Raw genomic sequence first — 26,870 nt, forward strand, 5'->3', positions numbered from 1 at the left:
GGGAGTCAGAGGCTGTTTTAGACTGTATGCCCCACAGCAGAAACCAGAGGGCAGGAGATTAAAAGTCGCTTGTCCACAAATACACCCGAAGGCACAGCAGCATACAGAGCCCGGAGTCACCACAAGTAAAAACACCTGTAAATAGGCTTGCGCTGCTTGCCAAGTGGGTATTGTACTAGGAGAGTGGGAGAGAGAACCTTGTGAGAAGCCTAAGGCAGCAAGGGACGCACATTACAGCGCAATAAAGAAGGCTCCCAATCCCAGCTGGCTAAGGAGATTCCTAATCGTTTCCAGGCTGCCCGGACCTCACCAACACCTGTGATCCATACCCTGGACTGCAGCTGTATACCACCAGTAAAAGATAAAGAGACTGCAACCTTGTGTTCTCTAATTCTTTCTGGCACTACACCGTCTGTCAACTTTACCCACTACACTCGGAGCCCTGGGGATCAAGCTTCACCTGTGGGAAGCCGTACCATACCTGCTGCAGTGCCATCATTCCCAGTGGACCCCTTTAAGATTGGAGTAGCTAACAGTAAACAGCTGAGAGTCTTAATGAAGAAAAGCTTCCAGGAGCTCTCAACTGAGCAGATTAACCCCAGCACTGCTAAAAGGAACCTGCATCATTTAATATGAAGGTGAAATCTACTAAACAGTGCAGGACTGGGAGAAGTCAGACACTAATGTTTTCTGGCTCCTCTCTGTCACAGTAAACCTGTGACAGCACCTCTATATACAGCCTGCACCCCATGTACTCCGCATATACATTCTGCACCCCCCTACATACAGCCTGTGCCCCATATACCCTCGATATACAGCATGCACCCATATATACTACCTGAACCGCCCACATGCCGCCTGCACCATATACCCCTATATATAGACTGTACCTTCCATATACAGACTGCACCCCATATACAGACTGCACCCCATACACAGTATGCACCCCATATGCAAACTGCACCCCCTATTTACAAACTGCACCCCTATATGAAAACTGCACTCTCATATACAGACTGATCATCTTTTGTCCCGAGGGGATTTGACTACTGTTCCTCTGCCCTTGCAGCTTCAAGAGGTGAGAGCTGCACAACCTTTCTCCTCCCATTCCATGAATTTAAACGGCAGCCAGTATTGACACTTTGTCCTTCAGAGAAGAAGAGGCAAATTTTACAAGCGCTGTATATATAGGGCACTGCGGGAGCTGCGTTCCCGCAAATTGCTGTATATATACTTCCTGAAGTTCGCGCGGGCTCACGGGTGTCTCCTGTGTATAATGGCACTTATGGTGATAGTATTGTGGTTTTTTAAAATTACTGATCAATACTGTTGAGCGATACCTTCCGATATCCGAAAATATCGGATCGGATTGGATCGGACCGATACCCAAAAAATATCGTGTGTCGCCGATTCCGATACCGGAAACCAATGCAAGTCAATGGGACAAAAATATCGGAATTAAAATAAACCCTTTCTTTCCTTCTAGGTTAATTCTACATGAAGGAAAACAGCTAAGAATAATGTAGAATGTATTGGGGGAGGTGGAGGAGACATTAAAGGCATTTAGCCCAATCAAATGGAATAGCAGGAATTAATTTTTTTTTAAGACGTTCGGAGTTACAAGGATATAGACTACAGTATGTTGTTTTTTTATATTTTGTCAGATATTTATGTTTCACTACTTCCATGCTCTTCACCTTCTTTTTTACTTCTCCCACACTTTCTCCTTCATCATCCTCAGCAGCAGCATCTTTTTCATCAACTTCTTCTTCACCTTATTCATCTTCTTCTTCTTCACCTTCTTCCTATTATTCTTTTTTTTAACATTCTTCATATTCTTCTTATTCAACTATTATTCTTCTTCATATTCTACTTCTTCATCTTCTTCATATTCTTATTCTTCATCATATTCTTATTTGTGACAGGCATTCCTGTAGTTGTTATCTATAAAAGTTTGAAGATTACACCTTCCGTTCTGCCTGTCACAAAAGATTTACAACAGGATTTGTCCGCGTTCAGTTTGGCCTGCAGCCGCAGGTTTTTTCCAGGGGCACCATGAGGAGGAACGGACTCACCCCATACACTGCTTAGTCTTCTTCTGCTTATAATTTAGATAATATCTTTTGCTCTGATTTTTAGTCTTATGCTTAATGTTCGTCTGCTTTTTGTTCTGCAGCTTCTTGTTCTTCTGCTTCTTGGTCTTCTGTCTCTTGTTCTTGTGTATCTTGGTGGTTGTCTTCTTGTTCTTTGTCCTTTTGGTCATCTTCTTCAGGGTCATCTTCTTGGTCTTCTTCGGGGTGGTCTTCAGGGTCGTCGTCTCCAGGGTCGTCGTCTCCGGGGTCGTCATCTCCGGGGTCGTCGTCTTCTTCGGGGTGGTGTTCAGGGTCGTCGTCTCCAGGGTCGTCATCTCCGGGGTCGTCATCTCTGGGGTCGTCGTCTTCTTCGGGGTGGTCTTCAGGGTCGTCTCCAGGGTCGTCGTCTCCAGGGTCGTCGTCTCCGGGGTCGTCGTCTTCTTTGGGGTGGTCTTCAGGGTCGTCGTCTCCAGGGTCGTCGTCAGGGAGATCCAGAGTGATTACCAAAAACCATTTAAAAAAGCTTGAACTTGGAAATGTAGCAAAACTGTGGAACTGCCGAGAACCAGCTGACGGTACTGGAACCCGGATGGGTAGCAGAAGGTACAAGAGCCAATGGAACTACCGAGGACCAGCTGACGGTACCGGAACCCGGTTACTAAGCAGGAGGTACCCGTGCCAGAAAACACTACCAAGGACCACCAGACATTGGTGGAACTCGGATACCGAGAAGGAGGCACCTAAGCCAAAGGCTCTGCCTGGAACCAGCTGACGGTACTGGAACCCAGGGGGACCTATTCAAGATTGACTTGCAAAGAACCAGCTAATGGTGCTGGAACTCAGATAGGCAGCAGAAGGTCCACATGAAAAAAATTGCAAGGCCGCAAGCCGGCCGGAGTTACTGAAAACCCACAGTCTTACAGGGGGAGCTTGTCCTATTGGCACTATGGAACCAGCCTTGATTGCCAGTTCCCGCAGCCCACATAGGAAGCACCTAAACTGCAGGCACCATAGAGTCGGTTAACCCGACCGCAACCCGACAGGACAACGTATTGGAGGCAAAGTGACTTTGACACTACCTGGAAACAGCTGGCGTGCTGAAACCAGGATGGGCAGGAGGGAGTACCCGTGCCAAAGACACTGCTGAGAACCAGCTGACGATACTGGAACCCGGATGGGTAGCCGAAGGTACAAGAGCCAATGGAACTACTGAGGACCAGCTGATGGTACTGGAACCTGGTTACTAAGCAGGAGGTACCCATGCCAGAAAGCACTACCAAGGACCACCAGACTTAAACAACAAATCATGAAGCACAAGCTAAGTATATAGCCGAGAGCAAGAAAGTGGGGCTCACCCAAAGTTCGTTCCCAGACTCACTGGGTTGCCAGGAAAACTCCACCAACCATAGAATACAGCAAAAAAACGGAGTATACAAATCCCAAGAATCATAGTAATACAAAAGACAACTTTATTGTTACAGAAAGACATATAAAAAATATATATATATATTAAAATTTAGCACCCATACAGGAAGTAAATATAGAAGGAATCTGTAGGTAAGCTAGTACAAGTGGGAGAAGCAATATATATACGGGGCAAGCACACTGACAACAGTTAGGCTACTCCAAGTAAAGCCCGCGTAATGAGGATAGTTTCCATATAATCTAAAGGTGCCATAGGCAATACCCCACAAGAAACACTCCTAAGCACGTTGAATGCCTATGCATGCTTACCCATAGCTTAACTGGACAGCTCTCCCACTTGGCACTAGCGGGCCAGTGGTCTATATTTACTTCCTGTATGGGTGCTAAATTTTAATATATATATATATTTTTGATATGTATTTCTGTAACAATAAAGTTGTCTTTTGTATTACTATGATTCTTGGGATTTGTGTACTCCGTTTTTTTGCAGTATTCCAAGGACCACCAGACGTTGGTGGAACTCGGATTCCGAGAAGGAGGCACCTAAGCCAAAGGCTCTGCCTGGAACCAGCTGACGGTACTGGAACCGGGATGGGGAGCAGAAGGTACAAGAGCCAATGGAACTACCGATGACCAGCTGACGGTACTGGAACCCGGTTACTAATCAGGAGGTACCCGTGCCAGAAAGCACTACCAAGGACCACCAGACGTTGGTGGAACTCAGATACCGGGAAGGAGGCACCTAAGCCAAAGGCTCTGCCTGGAACCAGCTGATGGTACTGGAACCAGGATGGGGAGCAGAAGGTACAAGAGCCAAAGACACTGCCAAGAACCAGCTGACGGTACTGGAACCCGGATGGGTAGCAGAAGGTACAAGAGCCAATGGAACTACCAAGGACCAGCTGACAGTACCGGAACCCAGTTACTAAGCAGGAGGTACCCGTGCCAGAAAGCACTACCAAGGACCACCAGACGTTGGTGGAACTCGGATACCGAGAAGGAGGCACCTAAGCCAAAGGCTCTGCCTGGAACCAGCTGACGGTACTGGAACCGGGATGGGGAGCAGAAGGTACAAGAGCCAATGGAACTACCGATGACCAGCTGACGGTACTGGAACCCGGTTACTAAGCAGGAGGTACCCGTGCCAGAAAGCACTACCAAGGACCACCAGACGTTGGTGGAACTCAGATACCGGGAAGGAGGCACCTAAGCCAAAGGCTCTGCCTGGAACCAGCTGATGGTACTGGAACCAGGATGGGGAGCAGAAGGTACAAGAGCCAAAGACACTGCCAAGAACCAGCTGACGGTACTGGAACCCGGATGGGTAGCAGAAGGTACAAGAGCCAATGGAACTACCAAGGACCAGCTGACAGTACCGGAACCCAGTTACTAAGCAGGAGGTACCCGTGCCAGAAAGCACTACCAAGGACCACCAGACATTGGTGGAACTCGGATACCGAGAAGGAGGCACCTAAGCCAAAGGCTCTGCCTGGAACCAGATGACGGTACTGGAACCCAGGGGGCCTATTCATGACTGACTTCCAAAGAACCAGCTAATGGTAATGGAACTCAGATAGGCAGCAGAAGGTCCACATGAAAAAAAATCTGCAAGGCCGCGAGCCGGCCGGAGTTACCGAAAACCCACAGTCCTACAGGGGGAGCTTGTCCTATTGGCACTGTGGAACCAGCCTTGATTGCAAGTTCCCACAACCCACATAGGAAGCACCTAAACTGCAGGCACCATAGAGTTGGCTAACCCAACCGCAACCCGACAGGACAACGTATTGGAGGCAAAGTGACCTTGACACTACCCGGAAACAGCTGGCGTGCTGAAACCAGGCTGGGCAGGAGGGAGTACCCATGCCAAAGACACTTCTGAGCAGCAACTGGCAGTGTTGGAGCCCAATTTTCTCCCAGAGGTCCCTCTATCAGGAGTTCTCCTTTTTTGGACTCCTTCCCCCTATGCAGGAAAAGGGTATCATCAGGAGGCTGCAGGCACAAGGGGCAAGGCCTGTCCTACTGGTGCCTTTTTTTCTGAACTCCGCTCTACTCTTCTCCCACTGTGGGCCTTTTGATTACTTTTTGATTACACTTGGCCTGGGATAACTCATAAAGTCCCATGGATTCCAATACCACCTACAGTCATGGCCAAAAGTATTGACACCCCTGCAATTCTGTCAGATAATACTCATTTTCTTCCTGAAAATGATTGCAAACACAAATTCTTTGGTATTATTATCTTCATTTAATTTGTCTTAAATGAAAAAACACAAAAAAGAATGAAGCAAAAAGCAAAACATTGATCATTTCACACAAAACTCCAAAAATGGGCCAGACAAAGGTATTGGCACCCTCAGCCTAATACTTGGTTGCACATCCTTTAGCCAAAATAACTGCGACCAACCGCTTCCGGTAACCATCAATGAGTTTCTTACAATGCTCTGCTGGAATTTTAGACCATTCTTCTTTGGCAAACTGCTCCAGGTCCCTGATATTTGAAGGGTGCTTCTCCAAACTGCCATTTTTAGATCTCTCCACAGGTGTTCTATGGGATTCAGGTCTGGACTCATTGCTGGCCACCTTAGAGGTCTCCAGTGCTTTCTCTCAAACCATTTTCTAGTGCTTTTTGAAGTGTGTTTTGGGTCATTGTCCTGCTGGAAGACCCATGACCTCTGAGGGAGACCCAGCTTTCTCACACTGTGCCCTACGTTATGCTGCAATATTTGTTGGTAGTCTTCAGACTTCATAATGCCATGCACACAGTCAAGCAGTCCAGTGCCAGAGGCAGCAAAGCAACCCAAAAACAGGGAACCTCCGCTATGTTTGATTGTAGGGACCGTGTTCTTTTCTTTGAATGCCTCTTTTTTTCTCCTGTAAACTCTATGTTGATGCCCTTGCCCAAAAAGCTCTACTTTTGTCTCATCTGACCAGAGAACATTCTTCCAAAACGTTTTAGGCTTTTTCAGGTAAGTTTTGGCAAACTCCAGCCTGGATTCTTTATGTCTCGGGGTAAGAAGTGGGTTCTTCCTGGGTCTTCTATCATACAGTCCCTTTTCATTCAGACGCCGACGGATAGAACGGGTTGACACTATTGTACCCTTGGACTGCAGGGCAGCTTGAGCTTGTTTGGATGTTAGTCGAAGTTCTTTATCCAACATCCGCACAATCTTGCATTGAAATCTCTTGTCAATTTTTCTTTTCCGTCCACATCTAGGGAGGTTAGCCACAGTGCTATGGGCTTTAAACTTCTTGATGACACTGTGCACGGTAGACACAGGAACATTTAGGTCTGGGAGATGGACTTGCAGCCTTGAGATTGCTCATGCTTGCTCACAATTTGGTTTCTCAAGTCCTCAGACAGTTCTTTGGTCTTCTTTCTTTTTTCCATGCTCAATTTGGTACACACAAGGACACAGGACAGAGGTTGAGTCAACTTTAATCCATGTCAACTGGCTGCAAGTGTGATTTTGTTATTGCCAACACCTGTTAGATGCCACAGGTAAGTTACAGGTGCTGATAATTAAATTACAGAAGCATCACATGATGTTTCAAACAGTGCCAATACTTTTGTCCACCCCCTTTTTATGTTTGATGTGGAATTATATCCAATTTGGCTTCAGGACAATTCTTTTTGTGTTTTTTCATTTAAGACAAATTAAATGAAGATAATAATACCAAAGAATTTGTGTTTGCAATCATTTTCAGGAAGAAACTGAGTATTATCTGACAGAATTGCAGGGGTGTCAATACTTTTGGCCATGACTGTATATGCTGATGACACTCAGATCTACCTCTCTGGCCCAGACATCAATCCGATTCTTCATTCAGGTCTGGTCACTCGATTCTTTAGTTAGGTCTGGTCACTCGATTCTTCACTCGGTTCTGGTCACTCGATATTGTGGCCAAAAGCCAACCTCATGGCATCACTCGTCCATCCTGCTACAGGTTCAAGCGCTGACTTTCACTGCCCCTCATAAATCAAGGGCTTCGCCATACAGTTGTCGTTGATGCAATTTTTTCCTCTTTCTCGTGTCCTATAATCTTTGGTCAATAGATGGCGGCACTAACTTGCGGATATCCTGTTATACTTTAACTGTGGAAATCTTCCATTTGTCCATCTCCTTGCATTACCATATATATTATGAGGGACTGGGAGGTCTGTGACCATGTATATTATGAGAGGCTGGAGGTCTGTAGCGATGTATATTATGGTGTGCTGGGGGTTTGTTGGTTTGTAAATTATGAGGGGCTGGTGTCTGCTACACTTTATACCCTAATAAACATAATGAGCCCAAAAACTGTCACTCATAGGTAGAGAGGGTAACACTCCACAGCAATCAAAACTATAATGATACTATGACATTTGGTTATATAGGGATCAAGAAATGCTATGCAACAGTATTCTTAAAAACTATTTCTTCATTAATTACTTTAAATAATATAAAACACACATATTTAAAATTTTATTCTAAAAACAGTGCCTCAAACCAGAAGAGTACTCAGCTCAGAAGATTATAATAACAGTATAGTCAATCCATATTATTATATACCTTCGGCAAGGGATGCACCTTGAGCACTTGATTAGCATTATATGCCTAGCGGGTAATATATTGAAGCACATTTGTTCTCCTTATTCTATTGTTCCTACACTCACTTTATTGTAGCACTTAGAATTGAATACCTCTGTACTGGTCTGTAATAAATGGATTGACTTTACTGACATTGATTGCATATTGGCATTTGCTATAACAAGATCACTGATTGCAAAATGAAAGCTTTAGCAATAGATATGTTAAAAAAAAGTATATATTAATGGGTTAGCCGTGGTTGATTCTGTATAAAATATTAATTAATTCTATTTATGCTAGTTATTTGATTAACCACTGCTATATCATTCCCATTGGTACATCTGATGTGATCCAGTGCATGGACAGGCTGTAATTTTTGGTTATATTTAAGGACAATCATGTCTTTATATTGTTAATACTCGCCTGTATATGTTAGGATGTTATTATAATCTTCTGAGTACACTTCTGGTTTGAGGCACCTTTTTTTAGAATGAAATTTTAATATGTGTGGTTTATATTATTCTGAGCAATTAATAATTTGTTTTTATGAATACTGTTGAATAGCACTTCTTGATCCCTATATAACTAAATGTCATAGGATCATTATAGTTTTTTCATTTTACTTCATACCCTGTGTGTGTACGAGGGGTGGGGAGGGGTGTTTGTTATGACCTGGTGGTTAGGAGCACCCGGAATGACCTGATAGTTAAACCTCATACAGGACGAGCTCTGGGATGTGGGAGCTCTGCTGACCGCAAGCCCTAATCCTATCACACACACTAAAAATAGCCGTGGAGCGCTCCTGACGCTCCCTAGGTGCCTCGTCACAGCCTAAGATCTAGCTAGCCCTAGAGATAGAAAATAAAGCCTACCTTGCCTCAGAGAAATTCCCCAAAGGTAAAGGAAGCCCCCCACATATATTGACTGTGAGTAAAGATGGAAGTCACAAACGCAGAGATGAAACAGGTTTCAGCAAAGGGAGGCCAGACTTACTAAATAGACAGAGGATAGGAAAGGTAACTTTGCGATCAGCACAAAAACCTACAAAAGACCACGCAGAGTGTGCAAAAAGACCTCCGCGCCGACTCACGGTGCGGAGGGGCCGCTCTGCATCCCAGAGCTTCCAGCTAGCAAGGCAAAATCATGATAACCAGCTGGACAAGAAAACAATGAACAAATAATGACTATCAGGAACTTAGCTTCTGCAGGAGAAGGCAGGTCACCAGAAAGATCCAGGAGCGAACTGAACCAATGCAAAAACATTGACAGCTGGCATGGAGTAACGATCTGAGAGGAGTTAAATAGAGCAGCCAACCAAAGGATAACCCACGTCACCTGTGTAAGGAACCTCAGTGCAGCAGCTTCACTCATAGCAACCATAGGGAGCCCATAGACAGAACTCGCCGAAGTACCATTCACGACCACAGGAGGGAGTTTGACAACAGAATTCACAACAGTACCCCCCCTTGAGGTGGGGTCACTGAACCCTCACCAGAGCCCCCAGGCCGATCAGGATGAGCCAAATGAAAGGCACAAACAAGATCGGCAGCATGAACATCAGAGGCAAAAACCCAGGAATTATCTTCCTGACCATAACCCTTCTACTTGACCAGGTACTGGAGTTTCCGTCTCGAAACACGAGAATCCAAAATCTTCTCCACCAAATACTCCAACTCCCCCTCAACCAACACCGGGGCAGGAGGATCAACGGAGGGAACCATAGGCGCCACGTATCTCCGCAACAACGACCTATGGAACACATTATGGATGGCAAAAGAAGCTGGAAGGTCCAAACGAAATGACACAGGATTAAGAACTTCAGAAATCTTATATGGCCCAATGAAACGAGGCTTAAACTTAGGAGAGGAAACCTTCATAGGAACGTGACGAGATGACAACCAAACCAAATCCCCAACACGAAGTCGGGGACCCACACAACGCCGGCGGTTAGCGAAACGTTGAGCCTTCTCCTGGGACAATGTCAAATTGTCCACCACATGAGTCCAAATCTGCTGCAACCTGTCCACCACCGCATCCACACCAGGACAGTCCGAAGGCTCAACCTGCCCTGAAGAGAAACGAGGATGGAAACCAGAATTACAGAAAAAAGGAGAAACTAAAGTAGCCGAGCTGGCCCGATTATTAAGGGCGAACTCAGCCAAAGGCAAGAAGGACACCCAATCATCCTGATCAGCAGAAACAAAGCATCTCAGATATGTCTCCAAAGTCTGATTAGTTCGTTCGGTTTGGCCATTAGTCTGAGGATGGAAAGCCGAAGAAAAAGACAAATTAATGCCCATCTTAGCGCAAAAGGACCGCCAAAACCTCTAAACAAACTGGGACCCTCTGTCCGAGATGATGTTCTCTGGAATGCCATGCAAACGAACCACATGCTGGAAAAACAATGGCACCAAATCAGAGGAGGAAGGCAATTTAGATAAGGGTACCAAATGGACCATCTTAGAGAAGCGATCACAAACCACCCAAATGACCGACATCTTTTGAGAAACAGGGAGATGAGAAATAAAATCCATGGAAATATGCGTCCAGGGCCTCTTCGGAATCGGCAAGGGCAAAAGCAACCCACTGGCACGAGAACAGCAGGGCTTAGCCCGAGCACAAGTCCCACAGGACTGCACAAAAGAACGCACATCCCGTGACAAAGAAGGCCACCAAAAGAATCTAGCCACCAAATCTCTGGTACCAAAGATTCCAGGATGACCAGCCAACACCGAACAATGAACCTCAGAGATAACTCTACTAGTCCATCTATCAGGGACAAACAGTTTCTCCGTAGGACAACGGTCAGGTCTATCAGCCCGAAACTTCTGCAGCACCCGCCGCAAATCAGGGGAGATGGCAGACAAAATTACCCCCTCTTTAAGAATACCCGCCGGCTCCGGAACACCCGGAGAGTCAAGCACAAAACTCCTTGACAGGGCGTCCGCCTTCACATTCTTAGATCCCGGAAGGTATGAAACCACAAAATCAAAACGGGAGAAAAAGAGCGACTATCGAGCCTGTCTAGGATTCAACCGTTTGGCAGACTCGAGATAAGTCAAATTCTTGTGATCCGTCAAGACCACCACGCGATGTTTAGCTCATTCAAGCCAATGTCGCCACTCCTCGAATGCCCACTTCATGGCCAACAACTCCCAATTGCCCACATCATAATTGCGCTCAGCAGGCGAGAATTTTCTAGAAAAGAAGGCACAGGGTTTCATCACCGAGCCATCAGAACTTCTTTGCGACAAAACAGCCCCTGCTCCAATTTCAGAAGCATCAACCTCAACCTGAAAAGGGAGCGAAACATCTGGCTGGCACAACACAGGGGCAGAAGCAAAACGACGCTTCAATTCCTGAAAAGCCTCTACAGCCACAGAGGACCAATTGACCACATCAGCACCTTTCTTGGTCAAATCAGTCAACGGTTTAGCAATACTGGAAAAATTAGCGATGAAGCGACGATAAAAATTAGCAAAGCCCTGGAATTTCTGCAAGCTCTTCACAGATGTCGGCTGAGTCCAATCGTGAATGGCCTGAACTTTAACAGGGTCCATCTCGATAGTAGAAGGGGAAAAAATGAAACCCAAAAATGAAACCTTCTGAACTCCAAAGAGACACTTTGATCCCTTCACAAACAAGGAATTCGCACGAAGGACCTGGAACACCATTCTGACCTGCTTCACATGAGACTCCCAATCATCCAAAAAGACCAAAATGTCATCCAAGTATACAATCATGAATCTATCCAGGTACTCTCGGAAGATGTCATGCATAAAGGACTGAAACACAGATGGAGCATTAGAAAGCCCGAATGGCATAACCAGGTACTCAAAATGGCCCTCGGGCGTATTAAATGCCGTTTTCCATTCATCACCCTGTTTAATTCGCACAAGATTATACGCACCACGAAGATCTATCTTGGTGAACCAACTAGCCCCCTTAATCCGAGCAAATAAATCAGACAGCAGCGGCAAAGGATACTGAAATTTGACTGTGATCTTATTAAGAAGGCGGTAATCAATACAAGGTCTCAAAGAACCATCCTTCTTGGCCACAAAAAAGAACCCTGCTCCCAATGGTGACGACGACGGACGAATATGACCCTTCTCCAAGGATTCCTTTATATAACTCCACATAGCGGCGTGCTCTGGTACAGATAAATTAAACAGACGACCCTTAGGAAACTTACTACCATGAATCAAATTAATAGCACAGTCGCAATCCCTATGAGGAGGTAGGGCACCAGATTTGGGCTCTTCAAATACATCCCGGTAATCTGATAAAAACTCAGGAACTTCAGAAGGAGTGGAGGGCGAAATTGACAGCAATGGAACATCACCATGTACCTCCTGACAACCCCAGCTGGACACAGACATAGATTTCCAATCCAACACTGGATTATGGACCTGTAGCCATGGCAACCCCAAAACGACCACATCATGCAGATTATGCAACACCAAAAAGCGAATATCCTCCTGATGTGCAGGAGCCATGCACATGGTCAATTGAGTCCAGTACTGAGGTTTATTCTTGGCCAAAGGCGTAGCATCAATTCCTCTCAATGGAATAGGACACTGCAAGGGCTCCAAGAAAAAACCACAGCGCCTGGCAAACTCCAAGTCCATCAAATTCAGGGCAGCGCCTGAATCCACAAATGCCATAACAGAATAGGACGACAGAGAGGAAATCAGAGTAACGGACAAAAGAAATTTAGACTGTACCGTACCAATGGTGGCAGACCTAGCGAACCGCTTAGTGCGCTTAGGGCAGTCGAAGATAGCATGAGTGGATTCACCACAGTAAAAACCCAGCCCATTCCAACGTCTGTGTTCTTGCCGTTCAGCTCTGGTCAAAGTCCTATCACACTGCATAGGCTCAGGCCTATGCTCAGAGAATACCGCCAGATGGTGCACAGCTTTGCGCTCACGCATGCGCCGATCGATCTGAATGGCCAAAGACATAGACTCATTCAGACCAGCAGGCGTGGGAAATCCCACCATGACATCCTTAAGGGCTTCAGAAAGACCCTTTCTGAAAATTGCCGCCAGGGCACATTCATTCCACTGAGTAAGCACAGACCACTTCCTAAACTTCTGACAGTACACCTCCGCTTCATCCTGACCCTGACACAAAGCCAGCAAGATTTTCTCTGCCTGATCCACTGAATTTGGTTCATCATAAAGCAATCCAAGCGCCAGAAAAAACGCATCAACATCACGCAATGCAGGATCTCCTGGCGCAAGGGAAAATGCCCAGTCTTGAGGGTCACCACGCAACAAAGAAATAATGATTTTTACCTGTTGAACGGGGTCCCCAGAGGAGCGGGGTTTCAAAGCTAGAAACAGTTTACAATTATTTTTGAAATTCAAGAACCTAGATCTATCCCCAGAAAATAAGTCAGGAATAGGAATTCTAGGCTCTAACATAGGATTCTGAACCACAAAATCTTGAATGTTTTGCACCCTTTCAGTGAGATGATCCACACAAGAGGACAGACCTTGAATGTCCATATCTACACCTGTGTCCTGAACCACACAAAGGTCTAGGGGAAAAGAAAGACACAGTGCAAAGAAAAAAAAATGGTCTCAGAAGTTCTCTTATCCCTCTATTGAGATGCATTAATACTTTGGGCCAGCTGTACTGTTATGACCTGGTGGTTAGGAGCACCCGGAATGACCTGATAGTTAAACCTCATACAGGACGAGCTCTGGGATGTGGGAGCTCTGCTGACCGCAAGCCCTAATCCTATCACACACTAAAAATAGCCGTGGAGCGCTCCTGACGCTCCCTAGGCGCCTCGTCACAGCCTAAGAGCTAACTAGCCCTAGAGATAGAAAATAAAGCCTACCTTGCCTCAGAGAAATTCCCCAAAGGTAAAGGAAGCCCCCCACATATATTGACTGTGAGTAAAGATGGAAGTCACAAACGCAGAGATGAAACAGGTTTCAGCAAAGGGAGGCCAGACTTACTAAATAGACAGAGGATAGGAAAGGTAACTTTGCAATCAGCACAAAAACCTACAAAAGACCACGCAGAGTGTGCAAAAAGACCTCCGCACCGACTCACGGTGCGGAGGGGCCACTCTGCATCCCAGAGCTTCCAGCTAGCAAGGCAAAATCATGATAACCAGCTGGACAAGAAAACAATGAACAAATAATGACTATCAGGAACTTAGCTTCTGCAGGAGAAGGCAGGTCACCAGAGAGATCCAGGAGCGAACTGAACCAATGCCAAAACATTGACAGCTGGCATGGAGTAACGATCTGAGAGGAGTTAAATAGAGCAGCCAACCAAAGGATAACCCACGTCACCTGTGTAAGGAACCTCAGAAGCAGCAACTTCACTCATAGCCACCAGAGGGAGCCCAGAGACAGAACTCGCCGAAGTACCATTCACGACCACAGGAGGGAGTTTGACAACAGAATTCACAACAGGTGTTGCACTATCTACTGTTAGGTGCTGGGTAGATATTACCTTGTGTACCGCGTACAACTCCTACAATAAATCATATATAGGCAAATCAAATATCACCCCTGATGACTGAAAATACCTCCTCAAAAAAGGGGTGAAAAAGTAGAACATACAAAACCAATATGGTAAAAATATATAAATGTTTATTAAATAATGTTAAAAAACACATTAAAAGAGGGGAAAACAGGAAACATCAAGACAATACAAAAAAACCCCATAGTGCAATAATTGGAGATATATATTTTTACCATATTGGTTTTGTATGTTCTACTTTTTTCACCCCTGTGTACCGCGTGTTGCATTGGATACTTGTGTGCTGCTGGGTGTTATGCTGTGAGAGGCATGGAGGTGAAATCCATGATTATTTTTTTTCTATGGGCCTAAATATTAACAGGCAGATAGTTGCTAACTACCTACCTGTTCTGCTGCCATCAATCTCTGCCAGTTAAGAGCAGTTACAGACCCCTCCTGCTAGAGATTCTGCGGCCTCTGTTGACATCACGTTGAAGGAGCAGCGACTTGTTTTCCTCTCAGTTGACAGGGCGTGACTGCCAATGTCATGTTGTTGACTGACAGCTTTCTCACCATCGCCTAACCTTGGGGAGCCGACTGTCAATCAGCATGATGCTGGCAGCAGTCATCAACAGAGGAGCCCCAAAGAAGATGAGCGGTCCATAACTGCTCTGAGCCGGCGCTGGATAGAACAGGCTCAGGCATAGTTCTTAGGCTAATAGTGAAACAATAAATAATTCTTGTAAAACCCCTTTAACAGCATGCAGAGATTAATCTGAGAAACCTAGCATCAGTTTCTTCCCATGAAGCATTGGCCGTCACGATTAAAAGAGTTGTGTCAAATTTTTAAGTTAGTTGTGTCAAATTTTTTAATTATCCTTTAACTGTTGGATAGGGGATAGCTTCCTGATGACTGAGAGACAAATTACTGGGACCCTAACTAATCCTGAGAACAGTGCTGTAAAGAGCCCCATCTGAATGGTGCGGAGGTCGAGCATGCACACCTTCACGCTATTCATTGTCAATGCGAGCGCCAGAGATAGCAAGGCTTTTTATGAAAACTATCTTTTTTTTCTAATTTTAGTTCCTGGGTAAATAATTAAATAATACAACTTGTTTGCCGAAGACATTACGCAGGGGTGAAATTGTATGTGGACTGTTGTGGGTTTGTAAGCTAGTGCAGCTTTATAGTCCCAGTTCTGAATTGTTTACATGTGTGTTTGTAGATAGGTGTCTGTGTGTGTGTATAATAGTGTATTGTGGTGTGTGGATACGTGTAGTTAGAACAGTTTGACAGTTAGGCTATGTGCCCACGTTGGGTCTTTTTAAAAGACGCTTAAAAAACCTATGGGATTCTGCAGTTACGGTGCCCTTGCCGCGGATTTTCCCGCTGTGGAATCGCATAGAGGTAAAATCCGTAGCATGTTCATTTATTTCTGCGGAATCGCGGCGATTCCTCCTCCATAGGATTGCATTGAAACGCTCACTTTACGCATGTGGCTATGCCCACCATGCGTAAAGTGAGCACCTATGTGATGGTAAACAGGATCTGGAGGAGAGGAGACTCTCCTTCAGGCCCTGGGATCCATATTCCTGTAAATAAATAAAAAATAGGGATATATGGAGCGCCCCAGACACAGGGCCACAAGTCACTCGGTACCGCTCCCTTCTCCTTCGGTTCTGCGGTTGTCACGGTGGCTGGACCCGGTCGTGACCCTGCTAAGGGGCGTCCAATGAAGGTGGAAGTACAGTCTGTCAGGGGTTCGTGACGCCACCTGTGGTGTTCGGTCAGGGTGACCGACGCTGCTGTGGGGTCCGCTGGGTTGATGGAATGGCAGCTGGATGGTGTACCTTCCCACAGGTGAAGTATATCCCCAGGGCTTCCCAGTAAGGTGGATGGTGATGGTGTGAGGTGCAGGCAATAACGATGACACAAGGTTGCAGTCTCTTTATCTTTTTTTTTTTTATAAATTCTTTATTTAACATAAAGGTCAGAGACGTTACATGCAAGTAATGTTGAGGCAAGTAAATAAATTTTAACTGCTATAACAATGGCTATAAGCGACTCCGGACCACAAACTTTGGGGAATGGTAGGAGAGGAAAGGGAAAGGAAGGGGAGGGGGAGGGAAGGAGGGGTCAGGGGGAGGGGGGGTTGACCTGCGGAGTAGAGGTTAGAGGAGGGGAAATGGGGAAAAGGGGAGGGGAAACAGTGAACATAACAGTTTCAGTACACATGGTTATAGCACTCATAAAGCAAACAGTATGGTAGCATGAATTCTCGGTATTAAGAAAACATAAGTCGCAATGTTAAGGAGCTACGGAACGAAAATTTCTCCAAGGAAGCCAGTTCAGGACAAAGCGATCATGGGCATGCGTCTCCCAGCTCGATAGTTCCTCCATTCTATAAATGTGGTCAATTTTGTTGAACCATTCACCTAGTGTTGGAGGGGATACACTCTTCCAGTGGGTGGTTATTAAGTGTTTTGCGGCACTGAGCATCAAGGATAGAAGGCCGTGCCTAGTAGGTTTAAAATTGTTTGTCGGGCACGAGAGGACGGCCTCAACCGCCAGTAGGTCAGTTTTAATTAATTTTAACTTTTTAAGTGTCGAATTTACCTCCCCCCAGAAATCCCTGATCCCTCCGCACTCCCAGAATATGTGTGCATGGTTCCCCTGGGCGACCTGACAACGCCAGCACAAGTCAGAGTCCGCTAGGCCTAAATGTTGGAGTTTAACCGGCGTCAAATGCCATCTGGTTAATATTTTATATGCATTTTCCTGCAGCAGGATGCATCGAGAAAACCCCCTGGCAGACTTCAACATCTTTGAGATCTGGTCATCTGAGAAGTTAAAGTTAAGTTCAGATTCCCAGGAATAAACAAATGATGGTTTAAAGGGTTGAGAGGGAGTAACAAGTTGGTGGTACGAGTGAGATATAGTTTTATATCTAGTTGTACCCGTTTTGAGCATAAGGTCCAACCATGACCAATTTGACTTTTGTGGGAACCTCACTCTAAATTCCGTAAGAATACGCTTAGTGTGAAGTTCCTGCAGGAAATTTGTTGGAGACTTCGTGGCGTTGCCAGGCCAAATATTGTTCTTAAAAATTTTCCCTTCATAGAGGCTAGAGAGGGAATCCCTAGGGAGCTTTGACCATAAATTATATGAGTCTTTGAAATCAGGATCAACTAGATATGGAATGACTGCAATAGGGGTCAAGGATGATGGGAGTGAATCCGGTGGAAGATCATTTAAAACTGACCGCTTAACATGGAGGGTAGCTAAAGTTATGTCATCCAGACCCAATGAAGCTGTTGGTTTCGAGCGTGACCATAAGAGTGGTATTCCCCCGCTATCCAGCAAAGCCACATCCAGCATGTCCAGTGTACCCCTCTCAATACCAATTACTATTCTCAGCCATCTACTTAGATGTATCGCTTTATAATATGTATAGGGGTCAGGTAATCCTAAACCTCCATAAGAAGTGGGACATGTTAACAATTTAAAGGGTAGCCTAGCTGGCTTATTTCTCCATACAAATTTAATTATTAAGGACCTTATATTTTTAAAGAATGTAAGGGGAAGAAGTATGGGCACCATACTCATAGAATACAATAGGATAGGCATAATGTAAGCTTTAAATACGTTGATACGTCCTATCCATGATAAAGTGGGAAGATTATATGATTTCATTAGTGCTTCTAGTTTTTTTATTAGAGGGGAAAAATTAGATCTAAATAAGTCCATAGGGTCCCTAGTGATCCAGATACCCAAGTACTTTATAGAGGATGTGGACCAGGAGAAGGGGGTTAGTTTTCGTAGAGTGGCAAGTTGGGGGGCCGATAGGGTGATATTAAGGGCTTCCGATTTGGTATTATTAATTTTGAAATTAGAAAGTTTGCCGAAGTGATTAAGTGTATTAAGTATAATAGGGAATGCCTCGAGAGGATTAGAAACCAAGAAGAGTAGGTCATCCGCAAATGCCAATGTTTTTATCTCCAATCTACCTATCCGCAATCCCTGAATCTGAATTTCCTGTCTAATTCTCTGTATGAGAGTTTCGATAACTAATACAAACAGAGAAGGGGACAGGGGGCATCCCTGCCTGGTGCCGTTGTTAATATTAAAGACATCGGATAGAACCCCATTCACCCGGACTCTGGCAGTGGGAAAGGAGCACAGGGAGAAGACCGCTGCAATAAACTGAGGGGGGAAGCCAAACTTATGTAGGGTCCTCTCCATGTATCTCCAGCTCACCCTATCAAATGCCTTCTCGGCATCGGTAGACAGTAGAGTAAGAGGCAAATTCCGCTTTCTAGCGTACATAATAGATTGAAGAGCTTTAGCCGAATTGTCCCTGCCCTCCCTTCCACGTACAAAACCCGCCTGGTCCGAGTGAATTATTCTGGGTAGTATGTTGCCTAGTCTAGTCGCCAAAAGTTTAGCCCATAATTTCATATCAGCATTGAGAAGAGAAATAGGCCTATAGCTAGAGCAAAGATTGGGATCCTTACCCTCTTTTGGTAAAACTGTGATAAAAGCTTCTAGAGCTTGTTTCGGGGGGGATTGTCCCATCAAAAAAGAATTGAATAATGTAACTATATGGGGTAGCAGGGGTTTTATTAATTTCTTATAGTAGGTGATGGGAAGGCCATCAGGACCTGGAGCCTTCCCATTGGGGATACTGGATAGAATCTCCAATACCTCTTCAGGGGTAATTGGGGCTGTTAAGCAAGAGATGTCGTCTACTGACAGTGAGGGGAGTCTCAGAGAGGAAAGGAATGTATCTATTTTTTCCAAGGCTGCCCCGGGCTCACCCATGTCCTCTGTAACCTCCAGATTATAAAGTTTCTCGTAAAAGTGTTTGAATTCTTTAGCAATGTCTTTAGTCTCAGAAATAATTGGACCATTCGCACCCCTCAACTGCGTGATAAAAGTACGTCCGTTACGTTTTCTCAGAAGAGAAGTCATGAGTTTGCTCCCTCTATTTCCATGAAGGTAAAACTTCTGTTGGCTTCTCATGTATATCTTAGCGGAATGTATGTTCAGAAGATCTTTTAAGGATCTTCTGAGTGAGATGAGTTCAGTCTGAGCTTTATTTGTCTGAGAGCGTTTATGCATCTTTTCCACAGAGTTGATCTGGTGCAGAATGGCCAATACCTCTTTGGACCGTTCTTTTTTTAGATATGAGCCTAAGGCTATGAACTCCCCCCTCAGGACCGCTTTGTGTGTCTCCCAAACCAAAGGCATGGGAGAGCCCGGAAGACAGTTTTCCTTAAAAAAGAGGTTAATGGAAGTAGAGAATCTAGTCACATAGGAGCTAGTACCAAGAAGGGTCTCATTTAGTGTCCAGGTAAAAGAAGTAAGAGGGAGTGACTTAATGTTCATCTCTAGGAAAATCGGGGCATGATCCGAGAGGGAAATGACATCTATTTTTGCAGATTTCACTAGTTGAAGGTGGCAAGATTGGGTTAAGAGATAGTCTAGTCTGTGATAATTATTATGAGGTGAGGAGAAGAAAGTGAAGTCTTTGGTTGTTGGGTATAATGTTCTCCATGGGTCAGTTAGATTTAAAGATTGTAGATTGATATGTAATTTTCTTAGTGCTTTTTGTGGAATAGAAGATTTCACAAAAGCTAATAACTAGGGTGTAACCATATATTTGGAACCCCTAGATGGTCCTCTAATAGAAGTACATATATAAAGCCAGGAGGAACCCAGTAAACTTAAAATATAACTTTTAATAATCTTTTCTAAAAAACTTTCTAATGGACAAAACAAAACAAAGTGCATATAGTGCTCAACACAACCAGTGCTCAATAAAAAAATGGTTTGATCTCACCACATCAGTTGCTTGTTCCGGAGCATCCTTATGTACATATGCAAGCACGGGGAATAAAGTAATATGAGTATGCAGAGTAACTATACTACCCGGTCGTGCCCCTGTACTGCTCCCGTCCTAACAAGGACAGTACCCAAGTCAGACTAAATCTTGTACCCACCATAAACAGAGATAAACATCCCTACGCGTTTCCTCTCCCATAGGGGAGACTCCTCAGGGGAACAAAAAGAATTCGGGGGTATACCTCTAATACTGTGTGTCATTAAGAGGTGTATAGCCCCTGCATTAGCAGGTGGCTACTATGTGTCCAGTGCACCTGACCTTTGGTGTGGACTATGGTATGGTGAGATGCATTCATGGCCTTGCCCCCTAATATAGTCTCTCCTCCTTTTCATCCTAATTACATGGCGTTCTACCTCACTTCCGGTCCCTGATTTACCGGGTGCTCTCGGCATTATATTGCCATAGCAACGCATAATATGTTACTGCGACAGGATTTAAATAGTCGCTTCTTTTACCACGCGTCACCAGCACTATGTTGCCTTAGCAACCCATCACCAGGTAGTGCGGCTGGTTCCTTCCTTACTCTCCGTACGGATTATGCGCCACTTCACTATACCTCCATTTCCGGTTCACGACGCTAATCATTTCCGCTATTGCGCAGTAATGTTCTGGGCGTTATGTTGCCACGCCAAATCATAACCCAATTCACCATTGCCGTACATGCGGGCTCCATGCCGACATCCGGAACCACCTCTACTTCCGGTTAGCCGCACCAGTCATTTCCCCTCCTGCGCAGTACAACCCCACAATCGACCTCCTACTCTGTCTGCGTCCCCACTTCCATGACTACCGTCTGTCATGGCTGTGCGCGTGCGCATCTTGAACTTGCACCTACAGATATCTACCGCCGATACCAGTCTCTGCTTCTATGACAGAAATCTGTCAAGGCTGCGCGCATGCGTCCTCAGGTCCCGCAACTATATGATTTGCTGGCGGGTATACTGCGTGCACCTGATTTCTCAGTACACATACGGACTACAATTTAATTAATAATAAACAGAATATGCTCCTATACTTCGCATGGTAACTCTGCTCCCCAAATGGGCAACATTGGCCCATAAGTATATATAAACCCCAGTCTAGATGGGGTGAGGGGCGGGGGGGGGGGGAAGGGAGGAGGGAGGAGGGAGGGGAGGGGGGAAAAAAAAAAAAATATATATATATATTAAATAAAGCGCCGCTATACCGGGACCTACAAGGATGTAAAAATAAGAGAAGATAACTAACAAAGGGGAGAAAGACCCCTCTGATTATATCCATAGAAAATAGTAAACAAAACTCTCCTTTATTCATCCCCCTAAAATTAGGTAGGAGAAAAGTATTTATTTCAGGAGATGGCAGTGGCTCATAACCTCAATATCCCAATGGATGAAACTCATCCTGTTTTAATGACTAACAACTCCCTCACAGCCGAAGAACAAATTCCAACCCGTTAACCCATTAAACACCAAAGAGGGGGATACAGATCTCCACCCCCCTAGTATATTCAGAGAAAACAACTATAATTTAACTGCTCATTTAGACCCTCCGGATAACAAGTATGGAGGCGAAAGATCCACCTAGACTCTTTTTGGAGCAGGAGCCTATCATAGTTTCCTCCTCTTCTAGGTGGTTTCACTTTCTCGATACCCATAAATTGTATGGCCTTCATATCCCCATTATGCATAACATTAACATGTCTGGCCACCGAAGTCTCCCTTTTGTTCCGCATGTCTCCTAAGTGTTCACCTATCCTTCTCCTGAATTCTCTGCAGGTTTTTCCTACATAGGCCTTCCCGCATCTGCACATGATCCGATAGATGATCCCTTTTGTTTTGCAATTGATGAAATCCCTGATCTCAAACGATTCACCAATACCTTCAAACCTCTTTCCCACTGTTACGTGGTGGCAGGCCATACAATTACCACAACGATAACATCCACAACTCTTTCCTGGTAGCCAGGTTTCTCTGGTAGTAGGTATAGCAAAGTGGCTGCGTACCAATCGATTTCCAATGGTCTTACTCTTTCTGTATGTGATAAGGGGTCTTTCACCTACAAATTCTCTAATATCTTCGTCCATCCGAAGGATGCCCCAATGTTTTTGTACCACTTGTCTGACCATTTGGGCCCCATTATCATAGGTACAGATGAGTCTGGCTTTTTCATTTGAATGTTCAGTTCTTTTTTTGGGTACCATCAAATCCCTCCTATCTTGTTCCTTTGCATATTTGAATGCTTCCCTCAATATTCGATCAGGGTACCCTTTGGTCAGGAACCTACGACGCAAATCATCCGCCTTGATCTTAAAGTCCCTAGTGTTGGAACAATTTCTTTTTAGGCGTAGATATTGGCCCTTAGGTATACCCTTCCTTAGGGAATACGGATGATGGCTTTCCCACCTCAAAAAAGAGTTAGTGGAAGTGGGTTTCCGAAAGATGGTAGTTTCTAATATACCCCCATTTATGGGTTTCGTAATCAGAACGTCGAGAAAAGCGAGTCTCGAAGGGTCCACTTCATAGGTGAATCTGAGGCCTATCTCATTCTGGTTGAGTAGATCTATAAACTCCCTGAAATCAGAGATGGCACCCCGCCATAAGATGAAAACATCGTCTATAAATCTCACCCATAAATCTATTTTGCTGGTGAAATGCACAGATCTATCCGAGAACACGATGGTGTCCTCCCACCAGCCCAGGAACAAGTTTGCGTAACTTGGCGCACATGGATTACCCATGGCGGTGCCCCTGAGCTGGTGGAGGACCTTACCATCAAAGGTGAAATAGTTGTTCAACAAGACAAATTCCAGGAGAGAGGTGACCAATTCATTGTGGGGGGCATATTGGCATCCCCTAGTGCCCAAGAAATGTTTAACGCCAAGAATCCCAAAATTGTGTGGAATTGACGAATATAAGGCCTCGATGTCGATGCTTGCCAGAAGTACTTCAGGTTCCACACATACACTGTCCAATTTACTCAGGAGGTCAGCCGTATCCCTCAGGTACGATGGCAATGCACTTACAAAGGGTCTGAGGATTTCGTCCAGATAATTACCCACATTTTGGCTAATACTCCCGATCCCTGACACAATGGGTCTTCCCTTAAGAGGCTGAAGGCCCTTATGCAGTTTTGGAAGTGCATAGAACGTAGCCATCACCGGGTATTGAGGAAGGAGATAATCATACTCCTCCTGGCTAATTAGTTTTTTGTTTATAGCCCCATCCAATATGTTTTTTAATTTATCTGTTGTAGTATCCATCTGGTAACCTCTAATCTGAATATACGTGGCCATATCATTTAATAGGGAGAGACACATGTCCCTATATCCCCCTACATTCATAACGACTATGTTTCCCCCTTTGTCGGAGGGTTTGACCACTATAGATGTGTCCCTCTCCAAACCCTGGAGAGCCTCCATCTGATTTTTTGTAAGATTGTACCTAATATGGGAACTCTCATTTTGTTTGATTTCTTCCGTGGTCAGTTGGAGAAACACATCTATAGCGGAAACATCCCCCCCCATTGGTGGCATCCTAGTGCTCTTCTTTTTCAGAGATGAAAAGGGACCCTGACCCCCTGTGGATGGCAGTGTACGGTCAAGATTAGCCAAGAGCTGCACATCCTGTAATATATCTACAGGAATGTCCAGTCCTGCGCAAATCCGCCTATTTTGTTGTTTAAAAAATTTATGCCATCTTAATTTTCTGACAAACAGGTTTATATCCTTAACACAATCAAAGGTAGAGAAATCTGTGGTGGGAATAAAAGATAGCCCCTTACTTAATACCGCCATTTCTACTTCACTGATGTTCTTATCCGATAGGTTCACTACCTGTAGCTCTAGTCCCTGTTGAATGGGTTCCTGCTCCTCAGGGAGTATGTGCTGTCTAAAAAACCCGGTCTAGACACTGGGTGAAAGTTACCCCCTCTTGGGTAACCTCTATTTTTACCCCTCTGCCGGCCACGAGTTGATCTCTGTCTCGTCTCTGTATCCGAGATGTCAGTTTCTGTTGAGGATAGGTCTGTTTCCCTTTCCCCTCTCTCTATACGGTCTCCCAGAAACTGGTAGATTTTATTGTCCCGGAAGTCCTGGAGATCCCTTAAAAATTGTTTATGTTTCCTCTCTTTTAATTTATACTGGAATTTTTCAATTGAGTTCTGTAATTGTGTTTCCTTCACACCAAAGTCACTTTCACCTTTAAATTTATTAACTATCTCAATCTGTTCTTTTAATTTTGTGTTTAACTTCTCAAAATTATTTTTTTCCTCTATAACCAGTAAATTCATAAATCTTAAGGAGCTATTAGTTGCTTCCTTCTCCCAGAGACTTAGTAACTGAGAACTCCGACACCGGGGGGCTGGCAGTAGGGTAATGCGTAATCCCCTTGGTACTATATTATTCTTAATGTATGTTTCAAGGCTCTGGATTTCCCACCATGAGCTAGTATGTTCTTTATATATTTTATTCAAATCCTTAAATGCCGCTGTATATGTTGGAGTATATTTTTTCTGGGCAAAGGTTTTTTCTGAAAAAATGTCTTTGGCTTCACTGAGCCATAGGTCAGTATCTGGTCCCGTTGCCAGGAAGCCAGCCATAACAGGGAAGGACTACAAATGGCACCACAAAAGCTAATAACTAGGGTGTAACCATATATTTGGAACCCCTAGATGGTCCTCTAATAGAAGTACATATATAAAGCCAGGAGGAACCCAGTAAACTTAAAATATAACTTTTAATAATCTTTTCTAAAAAACTTTCTAATGGACAAAACAAAACAAAGTGCATATAGTGCTCAACACAACCAGTGCTCAATAAAAAAATGGTTTGATCTCACCACATCAGTTGCTTGTTCCGGAGCATCCTTATGTACATATGCAAGCACGGGGAATAAAGTAATATGAGTATGCAGAGTAACTATACTACCCGGTCGTGCCCCTGTACTGCTCCCGTCCTAACAAGGACAGTACCCAAGTCAGACTAAATCTTGTACCCACCATAAACAGAGATAAACATCCCTACGCGTTTCCTCTCCCATAGGGGAGACTCCTCAGGGGAACAAAAAGAATTCGGGGGTATACCTCTAATACTGTGTGTCATTAAGAGGTGTATAGCCCCTGCATTAGCAGGTGGCTACTATGTGTCTAGTGCACCTGACTTTTGGTGTGGACTATGGTATGGTGAGATGCATTCATGGCCTTGCCCCCTAATATAGTCTCTCCTCCTTTTCATCCTAATTACATGGCGTTCTACCTCACTTCCGGTCCCTGATTTACCGGGTGCTCTCGGCATTATATTGCCATAGCAACGCATAATATGTTACTGTGACAGGATTTAAATAGTCGCTTCTTTTACCACGCGTCCCCAGCACTATGTTGCCTTAGCAACCCATCACCAGGTAGTGCGGCTGGTTCCTTCCTTACTCTCCGTACGGATTATGCGCCACCATTTCACTATACCTCCATTTCCGGTTCACGACGCTAATCATTTCCGCTATTGCGCAGTAATGTTCTGGGCGTTATGTTGCCACGCCAAATCATAACCCAATTCACCATTGCCGTACATGCGAGCTCCATGCCGACATCCGGAACCACCTCTACTTCCGGTTAGCCGCACCAGTCATTTCCCCTCCTGCGCAGTACAACCCCACAATCGACCTCCTACTCTGTCTGCGTCTGCGTCCCCACTTCCATGACTACCGTCTGTCATGGCTGTGCGCGTGCGCATCTTGAACTTGCACCTACAGATATCTACCGCCGATACCAGTCTGGTGCGGCTAACCGGAAGTAGAGGTGGTTCCGGATGTCGGCATGGAGCCCGCATGTACGGCAATGGTGAATTGGGTTATGATTTGGCGTGGCAACATAACGCCCAGAACATTACTGTGCAATAGCGGAAATGATTAGCGTCGTGAACCGGAAATGGAGGTATAGTGAAATGGTGGCGCATAATCCGTACGGAGAGTAAGGAAGGAACCAGCCGCACTACCTGGTGATGGGTTGCTAAGGCAACATAGTGCTGGTGACGCGTGGTAAAAGAAGCGACTATTTAAATCCTGTCGCAGTAACATATTATGCGTTGCTATGGCAATATAATGCCGAGAGCACCCGGTAAATCAGGGACCGGAAGTGAGGTAGAACGCCATGTAATTAGGATGAAAAGGAGGAGAGACTATATTAGGGGGCAAGGCCATGAATGCATCTCACCATACCATAGTCCACACCAAAAGTCAGGTGCACTGGACACATAGTAGCCACCTGCTAATGCAGGGGCTATACACCTCTTAATGACACACAGTATTAGAGGTATACCCCCGAATTCTTTTTGTTCCCCTGAGGAGTCTCCCCTATGGGAGAGGAAACGTGTAGGGATGTTTATCTCTGTTTATGGTGGGTACAAGATTTAGTCTGACTTGGGTACTGTCCTTGTCAGG

This window comes from Ranitomeya imitator, chromosome 3, assembly GCF_032444005.1.
Source record: "Ranitomeya imitator isolate aRanImi1 chromosome 3, aRanImi1.pri, whole genome shotgun sequence".
Classification (NCBI taxonomy): domain Eukaryota; kingdom Metazoa; phylum Chordata; class Amphibia; order Anura; family Dendrobatidae; genus Ranitomeya; species Ranitomeya imitator.